Raw genomic sequence first — 14184 nt, 5'->3', positions numbered from 1 at the left:
GCCCTTCCTTGTGGGACAAGGAGCCGGACGTTTGCCTTTTCGGCAAGAGGCTCTGCCGCGGCCGAGCGCCATGAGATGTTGCGTCTCTGGGAAAGCACAGATCCCCAGTGCTGTTGTGCCTGTAGATAGGGCGCCAAGTGACCGTGAAGAGTAGCAAGAGCTTTCAGTTCTGGGCCCTTCCTTGTGGGACAAGGAGCTGGACGTTTGCCTTTTCGGCAAGAGGTTCTGCCGCGGCCGAGCGCCAAGAGATGTTGCGTCTCTGGGAAAGCACAGATCCCCACTGCTGTTGTGCTTGTAGACAGGGCGCCAAGGGTAGGTGAAGAGCAGCAAAAGCTTTCAGGGCTGGGCCCTTCCTTGTGGGAGAAGGAGCCGGACGTTTGCCATTTCGGCAAGAGGATCTGTCATGGCGGAGCTCCATGAGATGTTGCGTCTCTGGGAAAGCACAGATCCCCAGTGCTGTTGTGCCTGTAGATAGGGTGCCAGGGAACCATGAAGTGCAGCAAGAGCTTTCAGGGCTGTCACCATCCTTGTGGCAGAAGGAATCGGACATTTGCCTTTTCGGCAAGAGGCTCTGCCGCAACTGAGCGCCATGAGATGTTGCGTCTCTGGGAAAGCACAGATACCCAGTGCTGTTGTGCCTGTAGATAGGGCGCCAGGGCACCGTGAAGAGCAGCAAGAGCTTTCAGGGCTGGGCCCTTCCTTGTGGGACAAGGAGCCGGACGTTTGCCTTTTCGGCAAGAGGCTCTGCTGTGGCCGAGCACCATGAGATGTTGCGTCTCTGGGAAAGCACAGATCCCCACTGCTGTTCTGCCTGTAGATAGGGCGCCAGGGCACCGTGAAGAGCAGCAACAGCTCTCAGGGCTGTCACCATCCTTGTGGCAGAAGGAATCGGACGTTTGCCTTTTCGGCAAGAGGCTCTGCCGCAGCTGAGCGCCATGAGATGTTGCGTCTCTGGGAAAGCACAGATACCCACTGCTGTTGTTCCTGTAGATAGGGCGCCATGGGACCGTGAAGAGCAGCAAGAGCTTTCAGGGCTGGGCCCTTCCTTGTGGGGCAAGGAGCCGGACGTTTGCCTTTTCGGCAAGAGGCTCTGCCGCGGCCGAGCGCCATGAGATGTTGCGTCTCTGGGAAAGCAGAGATCCCCAGCACTGTTCTTCCTGTATATAGGGCGCCAAGGGACCGTGAAGAGCAGCAAGAGCTTTCAGGGCTGGGCATTTCCTTGTAGGAGAAGGAGCCGGACGTTTGCCTTTTCGGCAAGAGGCTCTGCCGCGGCCGAGCACCATGAGATGTTGCGTCTCTGGGAAAGCACAGATCCCCAGTGCTGTTGTGCCAGTAGATAGGCCGCCAGGGCACCGTGAATAGCAGGAACAGCTTTCAGGGCTGTCACAATCCTTGTGGCAGAGGAGCCGGACGTTTGCCTTTTCGGCAAGAGGCTCTGCCGCGGCCGAGCGCCATGAGATGTTGCGTCTCTGGCAAAGCACAGATACACACTGTTGTTGTGACTGTAGATAGGGCGCCAGGGCACCGTGAAGTGCAGCAACAGCTTTCAGGGCTGTCATCATCCTTGTGGCAGAAGGAGCCGAACGTTTGCCTTTTCGGCAAGAGGCTCTGCCGCAGCTGAGCTCCATGAGATGTTGCGTCTCGGGAAAGCACAGAACCCTGGTGCTGTTGTTCCTGTAGATAGGGTGCCAGGGCACCGTGAAGTGCAGCAAGAGCTTTCAGGGCTGGGCCCTTCCTTGTGGGAGAAGGAGCCGGATGTTTGCCATTTCGGCAAGAGGCTCTGCCACGGCCGAGCGCCATGAGATGTTGCGTCTCTGGGAAAGCACAGACCCCCAGTACTGTTGTGCCTGTATATAGGGCGGCAAGTGACCGTGAAGAGCAAGAACAGCTTTCAGGGCTGGGCCCTTCCTTGTAGGAGAAGGAGCCGGACGTTTGCCTTTCCGGCAAGAGGCTCTGCCGCGGCCGAGCGCCATGAGATGTTGCGTCTCTGGGAAAGCACAGATACCCACTGATGTTGTTCCTGTAGATAGGGCGCCATGGGACCGTGAAGAGCAGCAAGAGCTTTCAGGGCTGGGCCCTTCCTTGTGGGACAAGGAGCCGGACGTTTGCCTTTTCGGCAAGAGGCTCTGCCGCGGGCCGAGCACCATGAGATGTTGCGTCTCTGGGAAAGCACAGATCCCCACTGCTGTTCTGCCTGAAGATAGGGCGCCAGGGCACCGTGAAGAGCAGCAACAGCTTTCAGGGCTGTCACCATCCTTGTGGCAGAAGGAACCGGACGTTTGCCTTTTCGGCAAGAGGCTCTGCCGCAGCTGAGCGCCATGAGATGTTGCGTCTCTGGGAAAGCACAGATACCCACTGCTCTTGTTCCTGTAGATAGGGCGCCATGGGACCGTGAAGAGCAGCAAGAGCTTTCAGGGCTGGGCCCTTCCTTGTGGGACAAGGAGCTGGACGTTTGCCTTTTCGGCAAGAGGCTCTGCCGCGGACGAGCGCCATGAGATGTTGCGTCTCTGGAAAAGCAGAGATCCCCAGCACTGTTGTTCCTGTATATAGGGCGCCAAGGGACCGTGAAGAGCAGCAAGAGCTTTCAGGGCTGGGCATTTCCTTGTAGGAGAAGGAGCCGGACGTTTGCCTTTTTGGCAAGAGGCTCTGCCGCGGCCGAGCACCATGAGATGTTGCGTCTCTGGGAAAGCACAGATCCCCAGTGCTGTTGTGCCAGTAGATAGGGCGCCAGGGCACCGTGAAGAGCAGCAAAAGCTTTCAGGGCTGTCACCATCCTTGTGGCAGAAGGAGGCGGACGTTTGCCTTTTCGGCAAGAGGCTCTGCCGCAGTTGAGCGCCATGAGATGTTGCGTCTCTGGGAAAGCACACATCCCCAGTGCTGTTGTGCCTGTAGATAGGGCGCCAGGGCACCGTGAAGAGCAGCAACAGCTTTCAGGGCTGGGCCTTCCCTTCTGGGAGAAGGAGCCGAACGTTTGCCTTTTCGGCAAGAGGCTCTGCCGCGGCCGAGCACCATGAGATCTTGCGTCTCTGGGAAAGCACAGATCCCCAGTGCTGTTGTGCCTGTAGATAGGGCGTCAGGGCACCGTGAAGAGCAGCAAGAGCTTTCAGGGCTGTCACCATCCTTGTGGCAGAAGGAGCCGGACGTTTGCCTTTTCGGCAAGAGTCTCTGCCGCGGCCGAGCGCCATGAGATTGTGCGTCTCTGGGAAAGCACAGATCCCCAGTGCTGTTGTGCCTGTAGATAGGGCGCCAAGGGTAGGTGAAGAGCAGCAAGAGCTTTCAGGGCTGGGCCCTTCCTTGTGGGAGAAGGAGCCGGACGTTTGTCTTTTCGGCAAGAGGCTCTGCCGCGGCCGACCGCCATGAGATGTTGCGTCTCTGGGAAAGCACAGATCCCCAGTGGTGTTGTGCCTGTAGATAGGGCGCCAGGGCACCTTGAAGAGCAGCAACAGCTTTCAGGGCTGGGCCCTTCCTTGTGGTACAAGGAGCCGGAGGTTTGCCTTTTCGGCAAGAGGCTCTGCCGCTCCCAAGCGCCATGAGATGTTGCGTCTCTGGGAAAGCACAGATCCCCAGTGCTGTTGTGCCTGTAGATAGGGCACCAAGGCACCTTGAATAGCAGCAACAGCTTTCAGGGCTGTCACCATCCTTGTGGGAGAAGGAGCTGGACGTTTGCCTTTTCGGCAAGAGGCTCTGCCGCAGCTGAGCTCCATGAGATGTTGCGTCTCGGGAAAGCACAGATGCCCACTGCTGTTGTTCCTGTAGATAGGGTGCCAGGGCACCGTGAAGTGCAGCAACAGCTTTCAGGGCTGGGCCCTTCCTTGTGGCAGAAGAAGCCGGACGTTTGCCATTTCGGCAAGAGGCTCTGCCGTGGCGGATCTCCATGAGATGTTGCGTCTCTGGGAAAGCACAGATCCCCAGTGCTGTTGTGCCTGTAGATAGGGTGCCAGGGCACCTTGAAGAGCAGCAAGAGCTTTCAGGGCTGGGCCCTTCCTTGTGGGAGAAGGAGCCGGACGTTTGCCTTTTCGGCAAGAGTCTCGTCCGCAGCCGAGCGCCATGAGATGTTGTGTCTCTGGGAAAGCACATATTCCCACTGCTGTTGTTCCTGTAGATAGGGCGCCAAGGCACCGTGAAGAGCAGCAAGAGCTTTCAGGGCTGGGCCCTTCCTTGTGGGAGAACGAGCCGGATATTTGTCTTTTCGGCAGAGGCTCTGCCGAGCACGAGCGCCATGAGATGTTGCGTCTCTGCGAAAGCACAGATCCCCACTGCTGTTGTGCCTGTAGATAGGGTGCCAAGGGTAGGTGAAGAGCAGCAAGAGCTTTCAGGGCTGGGCACTTCCTTGTGGGACAAGGAGCTGGACGTTTGCCTTTTCGGCAAGAGGCTCTGCCGCGGCCGAGCGCCAAGAGATGTTGCGTCTCTGGGAAAGCACAGATGCCCAGTGCAGTTGTGCCTGTAGATAGAGCGTCAAGCAAAATTGAAAAGCAGCAAGAACTTTCAGGGCTGGGCCCTTCCTTGTGGGACAAGGAGCCGGACGTTTGCCTTTTCGGCAAGAGGCTCTGCCGCGGCCGAGCGCCATGAGATGTTGCGTCTCTGGGAAAGCACAGATCCCCAGTGCTGTTGTGCCTGTAGATAGGGCGCCAAGTGACCGTGAAGAGTAGCAAGAGCTTTCAGTTCTGGGCCCTTCCTTGTGGGACAAGGAGCCGGACGTTTGCCTTTTCGGCAAGAGGCTCTGCCGCGGCCGAGCGCCATGAGATGTTGCGTCTCTGGGAAAGCACAGATCCCCACTGCTGTTGTGCTTGTAGACAGGGCGCCAAGGGTAGGTGAAGAGCAGCAAGAGCTTTCAGGGCTGGGCCCTTCCTTGTGGGAGAAGGAGCCGGACGTTTGCCATTTCGGCAAGAGGATCTGTCATGGCGGAGCTCCATGAGATGTTGCGTCTCTGGGAAAGCACAGATCCCCACTGCTGTTGTGCCTGTAGATAGGGTGCCAGGGAACCATGAAGTGCAGCAAGAGCTTTCAGGGCTGTCACCATCCTTGTGGCAGAAGGAATCGGACATTTGCCTTTTCGGCAAGAGGCTCTGCCGCAACTGAGCGCCATGAGATGTTGCGTCTCTGGGAAAGCACAGATACCCAGTGCTGTTGTGCCTGTAGATAGGGCGCCAGGGCACCGTGAAGAGCAGCAAGAGCTTTCAGGGCTGGGCCCTTCCTTGTGGGACAAGGAGCCGGACGTTTGCCTTTTCGGCAAGAGGCTCTGCCGTGGCCGAGCACCATGAGATGTTGCGTCTCTGGGAAAGCACAGATCCCCACTGCTGTTCTGCCTGTAGATAGGGCGCCAGGGCACCGTGAAGAGCAGCAACAGCTCTCAGGGCTGTCACCATCCTTGTGGCAGAAGGAATCGGACGTTTGCCTTTTCGGCAAGAGGCTCTGCCGCAGCTGAGCGCCATGAGATGTTGCGTCTCTGGGAAAGCACAGATACCCACTGCTGTTGTTCCTGTAGATAGGGCGCCATGGGACCGTGAAGAGCAGCAAGAGCTTTCAGGGCTGGGCCCTTCCTTGTGGGGCAAGGAGGCGGACGTTTGCCTTTTCGGCAAGAGGCTCTGCCGCGGGCCGAGCGCCATGAGATGTTGCGTCTCTGGGAAAGCAGAGATCCCCAGCACTGTTCTTCCTGTATATAGGGCGCCAAGGGACCGTGAAGAGCAGCAAGAGCTTTCAGGGCTGGGCATTTCCTTGTAGGAGAAGGAGCCGGACGTTTGCCTTTTCGGCAAGAGGCTCTGCCGCGGCCGAGCACCATGAGATGTTGCGTCTCTGGGAAAGCAGAGATCCCCAGCACTGTTGTTCCTGTATATAGGGCGCCAGGGCACCGTGAAGTGCAGCAACAGCTTTCAGGGCTGTCACCATCCTTGTGGGAGAAGGAGCTGGACGTTTGCCTTTTCGGCAAGAGGCTCTGCCGCAGCTGAGCTCCATGAGATGTTGCGTCTCGGGAAAGCACAGATGCCCACTGCTGTTGTTCCTGTAGATAGGGTGCCAGGGCACCGTGAAGTGCAGCAACAGCTTTCAGGGCTGGGCCCTTCCTTGTGGCAGAAGAAGCCGGACGTTTGCCATTTCGGCAAGAGGCTCTGCCGTGGCGGATCTCCATGAGATGTTGCGTCTCTGGGAAAGCACAGATCCCCAGTGCTGTTGTGCCTGTAGATAGGGTGCCAGGGCACCTTGAAGAGCAGCAAGAGCTTTCAGGGCTGGGCCCTTCCTTGTGGGAGAAGGAGCCGGACGTTTGCCTTTTCGGCAAGAGTCTCGTCCGCAGCCGAGCGCCATGAGATGTTGTGTCTCTGGGAAAGCACATATTCCCACTGCTGTTGTTCCTGTAGATAGGGCGCCAAGGCACCGTGAAGAGCAGCAAGAGCTTTCAGGGCTGGGCCCTTCCTTGTGGGAGAACGAGCCGGATATTTGTCTTTTCGGCAGAGGCTCTGCCGAGCACGAGCGCCATGAGATGTTGCGTCTATGCGAAAGCACAGATCCCCACTGCTGTTGTGCCTGTAGATAGGGTGCCAAGGGTAGGTGAAGAGCAGCAAGAGCTTTCAGGGCTGGGCACTTCCTTGTGGGACAAGGAGCTGGACGTTTGCCTTTTCGGCAAGAGGCTCTGCCGCGGCCGAGCGCCAAGAGATGTTGCGTCTCTGGGAAAGCACAGATGCCCAGTGCAGTTGTGCCTGTAGATAGAGCGTCAAGCAAAATTGAAAAGCAGCAAGAACTTTCAGGGCTGGGCCCTTCCTTGTGGGACAAGGAGCCGGACGTTTGCCTTTTCGGCAAGAGGCTCTGCCGCGGCCGAGCGCCATGAGATGTTGCGTCTCTGGGAAAGCACAGATCCCCAGTGCTGTTGTGCCTGTAGATAGGGCGCCAAGTGACCGTGAAGAGTAGCAAGAGCTTTCAGTTCTGGGCCCTTCCTTGTGGGACAAGGAGCTGGACGTTTGCCTTTTCGGCAAGAGGCTCTGCCGCGGCCGAGCGCCAAGAGATGTTGCGTCTCTGGGAAAGCACAGATCCCCACTGCTGTTGTGCTTGTAGACAGGGCGCCAAGGGTAGGTGAAGAGCAGCAAGAGCTTTCAGGGCTGGGCCCTTCCTTGTGGGAGAAGGAGCCGGACGTTTGCCATTTCGGCAAGAGGATCTGTCATGGCGGAGCTCCATGAGATGTTGCGTCTCTGGGAAAGCACAGATCCCCACTGCTGTTGTGCCTGTAGATAGGGTGCCAGGGAACCATGAAGTGCAGCAAGAGCTTTCAGGGCTGTCACCATCCTTGTGGCAGAAGGAATCGGACATTTGCCTTTTCGGCAAGAGGCTCTGCCGCAACTGAGCGCCATGAGATGTTGCGTCTCTGGGAAAGCACAGATACCCAGTGCTGTTGTGCCTGTAGATAGGGCGCCAGGGCACCGTGAAGAGCAGCAAGAGCTTTCAGGGCTGGGCCCTTCCTTGTGGGACAAGGAGCCGGACGTTTGCCTTTTCGGCAAGAGGCTCTGCCGTGGCCGAGCACCATGAGATGTTGCGTCTCTGGGAAAGCACAGATCCCCACTGCTGTTCTGCCTGTAGATAGGGCGCCAGGGCACCGTGAAGAGCAGCAACAGCTCTCAGGGCTGTCACCATCCTTGTGGAAGAAGGAATCGGACGTTTGCCTTTTCGGCAAGAGGCTCTGCCGCAGCTGAGCGCCATGAGATGTTGCGTCTCTGGGAAAGCACAGATACCCACTGCTGTTGTTCCTGTAGATAGGGCGCCATGGGACCGTGAAGAGCAGCAAGAGCTTTCAGGGCTGGGCCCTTCCTTGTGGGGCAAGGAGCCGGACGTTTGCCTTTTCGGCAAGAGGCTCTGCCGCGGCCGAGCGCCATGAGATGTTGCGTCTCTGGGAAAGCAGAGATCCCCAGCACTGTTCTTCCTGTATATAGGGCGCCAAGGGACCGTGAAGAGCAGCAAGAGCTTTCAGGGCTGGGCATTTCCTTGTAGGAGAAGGAGCCGGACGTTTGCCTTTTCGGCAAGAGGCTCTGCCGCGGCCGAGCTCCATGAGATGTTGCGTCTCTGGGAAAGCACAGATCCCCAGTGCTGTTGTGCCAGTAGATAGGCCGCCAGGGCACCGTGAATAGCAGGAACAGCTTTCAGGGCTGTCACAATCCTTGTGGCAGAGGAGCCGGACGTTTGCCTTTTCGGCAAGAGGCTCTGCCGCGGCCGAGCGCCATGAGATGTTGCGTCTCTGGCAAAGCACAGATACACACTGTTGTTGTGACTGTAGATAGGGCGCCAGGGCACCGTGAAGTGCAGCAACAGCTTTCAGGGCTGTCATCATCCTTGTGGCAGAAGGAGCCGAACGTTTGCCTTTTCGGCAAGAGGCTCTGCCGCAGCTGAGCTCCATGAGATGTTGCGTCTCGGGAAAGCACAGAACCCTGGTGCTGTTGTTCCTGTAGATAGGGTGCCAGGGCACCGTGAAGTGCAGCAAGAGCTTTCAGGGCTGGGCCCTTCCTTGTGGGAGAAGGAGCCGGACGTTTGCCATTTCGGCAAGAGGCTCTGCCACGGCCGAGCGCCATGAGATGTTGCGTCTCTGGGAAAGCACAGACCCCCAGTACTGTTGTGCCTGTATATAGGGCGCCAAGTGACCGTGAAGAGCAAGAACAGCTTTCAGGGCTGGGCCCTTCCTTGTAGGAGAAGGAGCCGGACGTTTGCCTTTCCGGCAAGAGGCTCTGCCGCGGCCGAGCGCCATGAGATGTTGCGTCTCTGGGAAAGCACAGATCCCCACTGCTGTTCTGCCTGTAGATAGGGCGCCAGGGCACCGTGAAGAGCAAAAACAGCTTTCAGGGCTGTCACCATCCTTGTGGCAGAAGGAACCGGACGTTTGCCTTTTCGGCAAGAGGCTCTGCCGCAGCTGAGCGCCATGAGATGTTGCGTCTCTGGGAAAGCACAGATACCCACTGATGTTGTTCCTGTAGATAGGGCGCCATGGGACCGTGAAGAGCAGCAAGAGCTTTCAGGGCTGGGCCCTTCCTTGTGGGACAAGGAGCCGGACGTTTGCCTTTTCGGCAAGAGGCTCTGCCGCGGCCGAGCACCATGAGATGTTGCGTCTCTGGGAAAGCACAGATCCCCACTGCTGTTCTGCCTGAAGATAGGGCGCCAGGGCACCGTGAAGAGCAGCAACAGCTTTCAGGGCTGTCACCATCCTTGTGGCAGAAGGAACCGGACGTTTGCCTTTTCGGCAAGAGGCTCTGCCGCAGCTGAGCGCCATGAGATGTTGCGTCTCTGGGAAAGCACAGATCCCCAGTGCTGTTGTGCCAGTAGATAGGGCGCCAGGGCACCGTGAAGAGCAGCAAAAGCTTTCAGGGCTGTCACCATCCTTGTGGCAGAAGGAGGCGGACGTTTGCCTTTTCGGCAAGAGGCTCTGCCGCAGTTGAGCGCCATGAGATGTTGCGTCTCTGGGAAAGCACACATCCCCAGTGCTGTTGTGCCTGTAGATAGGGCGCCAGGGCACCGTGAAGAGCAGCAACAGCTTTCAGGTCTGGGCCTTCCCTTCTGGGAGAAGGAGCCGAACGTTTGCCTTTTCGGCAAGAGTCTCTGCCGCGGCCGAGCACCATGAGATCTTGCGTCTCTGGGAAAGCACAGATCCCCAGTGCTGTTGTGCCTGTAGATAGGGCGTCAGGGCACCGTGAAGAGCAGCAAGAGCTTTCAGGGCTGTCACCATCCTTGTGGCAGAAGGAGCCGGACGTTTGCCTTTTCGGCAAGAGTCTCTGCCGCGGCCGAGCGCCATGAGATTGTGCGTCTCTGGGAAAGCACAGATCCCCAGTGCTGTTGTGCCTGTAGATAGGGCGCCAAGGGTAGGTGAAGAGCAGCAAGAGCTTTCAGGGCTGGGCCCTTCCTTGTGGGAGAAGGAGCCGGACGTTTGTCTTTTCGGCAAGAGGCTCTGCCGCGGCCGACCGCCATGAGATGTTGCGTCTCTGGGAAAGCACAGATCCCCAGTGGTGTTGTGCCTGTAGATAGGGCACCAGGGCACCTTGAAGAGCAGCAACAGCTTTCAGGGCTGGGCCCTTCCTTGTGGTACAAGGAGCCGGAGGTTTGCCTTTTCGGCAAGAGGCTCTGCCGCTGCCAAGCGCCATGAGATGTTGCGTCTCTGGGAAAGCACAGATCCCCAGTGCTGTTGTGCCTGTAGATAGGGCACCAAGGCACCTTGAATAGCAGCAACAGCTTTCAGGGCTGTCACCATCCTTGTGGCAGAGGAGCCGGACGTTTGCCTTTTCGGCAAGAGGCTCTGCCGCGGCCGAGCGCCATGAGATGTTGCGTCTCTGGGAAAGCAGAGATCCCCAGCACTGTTGTTCCTGTATATAGGGCGCCAGGGCACCGTGAAGTGCAGCAACAGCTTTCAGGGCTGTCACCATCCTTGTGGGAGAAGGAGCTGGACGTTTGCCTTTTCGGCAAGAGGCTCTGCCGCAGCTGAGCTCCATGAGATGTTGCGTCTCGGGAAAGCACAGATGCCCACTGCTGTTGTTCCTGTAGATAGGGTGCCAGGGCACCGTGAAGTGCAGCAACAGCTTTCAGGGCTGGGCCCTTCCTTGTGGCAGAAGAAGCCGGACGTTTGCCATTTCGGCAAGAGGCTCTGCCGTGGCGGAGCTCCATGAGATGTTGCGTCTCTGGGAAAGCACAGATCCCCAGTGCTGTTGTGCCTGTAGATAGGGTGCCAGGGCACCTTGAAGAGCAGCAAGAGCTTTCAGGGCTGGGCCCTTCCTTGTGGGAGAAGGAGCCGGACGTTTGCCTTTTCGGCAAGAGTCTCGTCCGCAGCCGAGCGCCATGAGATGTTGTGTCTCTGGGAAAGCACATATTCCCACTGCTGTTGTTCCTGTAGATAGGGCGCCAAGGCACCGTGAAGAGCAGCAAGAGCTTTCAGGGCTGGGCCCTTCCTTGTGGGAGAACGAGCCGGATATTTGTCTTTTCGGCAGAGGCTCTGCCGAGCACGAGCGCCATGAGATGTTGCGTCTCTGCGAAAGCACAGATCCCCACTGCTGTTGTGCCTGTAGATAGGGTGCCAAGGGTAGGTGAAGAGCAGCAAGAGCTTTCAGGGCTGGGCACTTCCTTGTGGGACAAGGAGCCGGATGTTTGCCATTTCGGCAAGAGGCTCTGCCGCTGCCAAGCGCCATGAGATGTTGCGTCTCTGGCAAAGCACAGATACACACTGTTGTTGTGACTGTAGATAGGGCGCCAGGGCACCGTGAAGTGCAGCAACAGCTTTCAGGGCTGTCATCATCCTTGTGGCAGAAGGAGCCGAACGTTTGCCTTTTCGGCAAGAGGCTCTGCCGCAGCTGAGCTCCATGAGATGTTGCGTCTCGGGAAAGCACAGAACCCTGGTGCTGTTGTTCCTGTAGATAGGGTGCCAGGGCACCGTGAAGTGCAGCAAGAGCTTTCAGGGCTGGGCCCTTCCTTGTGGGAGAAGGAGCCGGACGTTTGCCATTTCGGCAAGAGGCTCTGCCACGGCCGAGCGCCATGAGATGTTGCGTCTCTGGGAAAGCACAGACCCCCAGTACTGTTGTGCCTGTATATAGGGCGCCAAGTGACCGTGAAGAGCAAGAACAGCTTTCAGGGCTGGGCCCTTCCTTGTAGGAGAAGGAGCCGGACGTTTGCCTTTCCGGCAAGAGGCTCTGCCGCGGCCGAGCGCCATGAGATGTTGCGTCTCTGGGAAAGCACAGATCCCCACTGCTGTTCTGCCTGTAGATAGGGCGCCAGGGCACCGTGAAGAGCAAAAACAGCTTTCAGGGCTGTCACCATCCTTGTGGCAGAAGGAACCGGACGTTTGCCTTTTCGGCAAGAGGCTCTGCCGCAGCTGAGCGCCATGAGATGTTGCGTCTCTGGGAAAGCACAGATACCCACTGATGTTGTTCCTGTAGATAGGGCGCCATGGGACCGTGAAGAGCAGCAAGAGCTTTCAGGGCTGGGCCCTTCCTTGTGGGACAAGGAGCCGGACGTTTGCCTTTTCGGCAAGAGGCTCTGCCGCGGCCGAGCACCATGAGATGTTGCGTCTCTGGGAAAGCACAGATCCCCACTGCTGTTCTGCCTGAAGATAGGGCGCCAGGGCACCGTGAAGAGCAGCAACAGCTTTCAGGGCTGTCACCATCCTTGTGGCAGAAGGAACCGGACGTTTGCCTTTTCGGCAAGAGGCTCTGCCGCAGCTGAGCGCCATGAGATGTTGCGTCTCTGGGAAAGCACAGATCCCCAGTGCTGTTGTGCCAGTAGATAGGGCGCCAGGGCACCGTGAAGAGCAGCAAAAGCTTTCAGGGCTGTCACCATCCTTGTGGCAGAAGGAGGCGGACGTTTGCCTTTTCGGCAAGAGGCTCTGCCGCAGTTGAGCGCCATGAGATGTTGCGTCTCTGGGAAAGCACACATCCCCAGTGCTGTTGTGCCTGTAGATAGGGCGCCAGGGCACCGTGAAGAGCAGCAACAGCTTTCAGGTCTGGGCCTTCCCTTCTGGGAGAAGGAGCCGAACGTTTGCCTTTTCGGCAAGAGTCTCTGCCGCGGCCGAGCACCATGAGATCTTGCGTCTCTGGGAAAGCACAGATCCCCAGTGCTGTTGTGCCTGTAGATAGGGCGTCAGGGCACCGTGAAGAGCAGCAAGAGCTTTCAGGGCTGTCACCATCCTTGTGGCAGAAGGAGCCGGACGTTTGCCTTTTCGGCAAGAGTCTCTGCCGCGGCCGAGCGCCATGAGATTGTGCGTCTCTGGGAAAGCACAGATCCCCAGTGCTGTTGTGCCTGTAGATAGGGCGCCAAGGGTAGGTGAAGAGCAGCAAGAGCTTTCAGGGCTGGGCCCTTCCTTGTGGGAGAAGGAGCCGGACGTTTGTCTTTTCGGCAAGAGGCTCTGCCGCGGCCGACCGCCATGAGATGTTGCGTCTCTGGGAAAGCACAGATCCCCAGTGGTGTTGTGCCTGTAGATAGGGCACCAGGGCACCTTGAAGAGCAGCAACAGCTTTCAGGGCTGGGCCCTTCCTTGTGGTACAAGGAGCCGGAGGTTTGCCTTTTCGGCAAGAGGCTCTGCCGCTGCCAAGCGCCATGAGATGTTGCGTCTCTGGGAAAGCACAGATCCCCAGTGCTGTTGTGCCTGTAGATAGGGCACCAAGGCACCTTGAATAGCAGCAACAGCTTTCAGGGCTGTCACCATCCTTGTGGCAGAGGAGCCGGACGTTTGCCTTTTCGGCAAGAGGCTCTGCCGCGGCCGAGCGCCATGAGATGTTGCGTCTCTGGGAAAGCAGAGATCCCCAGCACTGTTGTTCCTGTATATAGGGCGCCAGGGCACCGTGAAGTGCAGCAACAGCTTTCAGGGCTGTCACCATCCTTGTGGGAGAAGGAGCTGGACGTTTGCCTTTTCGGCAAGAGGCTCTGCCGCAGCTGAGCTCCATGAGATGTTGCGTCTCGGGAAAGCACAGATGCCCACTGCTGTTGTTCCTGTAGATAGGGTGCCAGGGCACCGTGAAGTGCAGCAACAGCTTTCAGGGCTGGGCCCTTCCTTGTGGCAGAAGAAGCCGGACGTTTGCCATTTCGGCAAGAGGCTCTGCCGTGGCGGAGCTCCATGAGATGTTGCGTCTCTGGGAAAGCACAGATCCCCAGTGCTGTTGTGCCTGTAGATAGGGTGCCAGGGCACCTTGAAGAGCAGCAAGAGCTTTCAGGGCTGGGCCCTTCCTTGTGGGAGAAGGAGCCGGACGTTTGCCTTTTCGGCAAGAGTCTCGTCCGCAGCCGAGCGCCATGAGATGTTGTGTCTCTGGGAAAGCACATATTCCCACTGCTGTTGTTCCTGTAGATAGGGCGCCAAGGCACCGTGAAGAGCAGCAAGAGCTTTCAGGGCTGGGCCCTTCCTTGTGGGAGAACGAGCCGGATATTTGTCTTTTCGGCAGAGGCTCTGCCGAGCACGAGCGCCATGAGATGTTGCGTCTCTGCGAAAGCACAGATCCCCACTGCTGTTGTGCCTGTAGATAGGGTGCCAAGGGTAGGTGAAGAGCAGCAAGAGCTTTCAGGGCTGGGCACTTCCTTGTGGGACAAGGAGCCGGATGTTTGCCATTTCGGCAAGAGGCTCTGCCGCTGCCAAGCGCCATGAGATGTTGCGTCTCTGGGAAAGCACAGATGCCCAGTGCAGTTGTGCCTGTAGATAGAGCGTCAAGCAAAATTGAAAAGCAGCAAGAACTTTCAGGGCTGGGCCCTTCCTTG

The sequence above is a fragment of the Harpia harpyja genome, chromosome 9 (assembly GCF_026419915.1).
Source record: "Harpia harpyja isolate bHarHar1 chromosome 9, bHarHar1 primary haplotype, whole genome shotgun sequence".
NCBI classification, from domain to species: domain Eukaryota; kingdom Metazoa; phylum Chordata; class Aves; order Accipitriformes; family Accipitridae; genus Harpia; species Harpia harpyja.
The sequence above is the reverse complement of the archived record's forward strand: the minus strand, read 5'-3'. Positions refer to the sequence as shown.